This window comes from Phytophthora infestans, genomic scaffold, assembly GCF_000142945.1.
Source record: "Phytophthora infestans T30-4 supercont1.4 genomic scaffold, whole genome shotgun sequence".
NCBI classification, from domain to species: Eukaryota; Oomycota; class Peronosporomycetes; order Peronosporales; family Peronosporaceae; genus Phytophthora; species Phytophthora infestans.
The window spans coordinates 4,142,253-4,144,651 of NW_003303755.1; positions in this window are offsets into that span (position 1 = coordinate 4,142,253).

A 2,399-nucleotide genomic window follows, 5' to 3' on the forward strand; every position below is an offset into this window, starting at 1 on the left:
CAGAGGGTACTATAGTGATATCTCAATACAAAATGTTGCCTTTGATAAAGAGTGCGGTAGTAACTTGCTTAGTGCATATTATCTTGCCACACAAGGGTATCACCACATTCAGTCAAAAGGTGGGCAGTATTTGTACTTCCTTGATAGTAAAAACCGATTCATATTTGCTGCAGTTGCAATAGATGAGGTATACTATTTACCGAGTAGGAGACTGGATAATAATTCAAGAGTACTATCCGTCGATAGTACTTCTCAATCGAAGATACAAAAGACGTTGAAGGAGTGGCACCTGAGGCTAGGTCATGTCGGTAAAGGCAGACTGATGAACATTCTGGCTGGCAGAGTAATCAGAGATGCACCCCAGTTATCTAGAAAGAAAATGGAACTGGTATCATTTTTCTGTCGTACATGTGTGCTGGCAAAATCACGGCGAATGTCTTATAGGAATAAGGTGACAGATAAGGTATCTGAGCCTTTGCACACACTGCATATGGACTCATTGGGAAAAATAAGACCACAGGGCCTCTATAATACTACCGGGCACAAGTATGCTCTAGCAATAGTAGATGATGCCACTGCTTATAAATGGTATTTCGTTCTGAAGTCTCTGAAAGAGGTTGGGGTTATTGTTAAAACCCTTATTAAGCAGCTGGAGAAACAATTCCCATACAAGGTAAAACGGATAAGGACCGACGGGGGTACAGAATTTGTCAACGAATTCTTAAAAGGGTACTGCGATAGAAGTGGGATCGTGTTCCAAAAGTCAAATGTAGAGTCTCAAGAGGAAAATGGGTCTGCTGAGCGAGCTCACCAGACAATAATGGGTAAAGTTAGATGCGCGTTAATAGGATCGGGTATGGCTGCTAAATGGTGGCCAGAGGCATTAAAATATATGACAGCAATAACTAATAGGATACCAACAGCCCGGCTTAAGGGTAAGAGTCCATACGAAGCACTGTTTGGCACCAAACCAACAGGAATTGAGCTTCACATATGGGGCAGTACGTGCTACGCCCATGTACCAAAATCTAAACGACCCAATCCGAAGCTTAGTGAGCGGGCGCTAGAGTGCAAACTTCTCGGGCTTTCTGAAGATTACAAAGGGTATCGTCTACTCGATATTAAAGGAAATAGGTACATTAACGCTCGAGATGTAAAATTTGGGCCAACATTTACTGAGGGACTGATTTACGATCGTTCCCGTCCGGGAAAATTGAGGAGAATGAGGAAATAATCCTAGAAGTTGGGGAAAAGGGGAAAAGAAAACGAGAAACGGGGCTGGATGTGTCTAACAAGCGACCAAAATCAAATTCTGAGCTGGAAGAGTGTGCACCGGATACTGAAACAGTGGGAGTAAAGAAACAGCGAGTTTCTGTGCCACCTATACCTCGCAGTCGTAGGAAAAGGACACCAAATTCTCGTTTAAAGGACTATTTAGTATCAATCAATGCTGTCACAATTAGCACAAAGGTGATACCGATTCCACGATCAATAAAAGAAGCGAGACGGGGACCACACGCTCAGCAGTGGGAGACTGCGCTGCAAGCTGAATTTCAGGCACTGGTTGCAAATAGTACTTGGGAAATAGTACCATTGCCAAAAGGAAGGAAAATACTAGGTTGTCACTGGGTATTTGACGTGAAGTATAACCCAGATGGAACAGTTGATAGATTTAAGGCAAGATTGGTTGTTAGGGGAAACACACAAACCCACGGTGTTGATTATAATGAGATATTCTCACCGGTGGCGCGGTATGAGTCGTTGAGATTACTACTGGCAATAGCAACGATAAAGGACCTTCATGTCCATCAAATGGATGTGTCAACGGCCTTCCTAAACGGATCGCTGCTTGAGGATATTTACATGCAACAACCTCATGGGTTTAGGCATGGGGATGCGTCCAGTGTGTGCAAACTGAAGAAAAGCCTATATGGACTCAAACAAGCACCTCGCATCTGGTATGCACTCCTCAATAAGTTCCTGGTAAGCCTAGGGTTTTGTCGGTGCAAAAAGGAGTACTGTTTGTACCGTCAAAAGTGAGAGGTAAAAGGAGTAACGCATATAGTACTTGTCTGCGTCTACGTGGATGATATTACTATAGCATCTAGTAGTATGACATTGATGCAAAAGGTGAAGAGCCAACTGGCTTCTAGATTTACTATGAAGGACCTAGGTGATATCCATTATCTACTGAAGATGGAGATTAAAAGGGATAGGGCAAATATGATTTTGAGTATGTCCCAACACAAGTATATAATGGACTTACTACAAAAGTTCGATATGACTGACTGTAACTCAGAACCAACACCACAGGCAAAGAGTATAGTACTTGAGAAAGAGGAAAAATTAAGTCCAGATGAAATCTCAGCACAACCATTCGAATACAGAGGTTTAGTGGG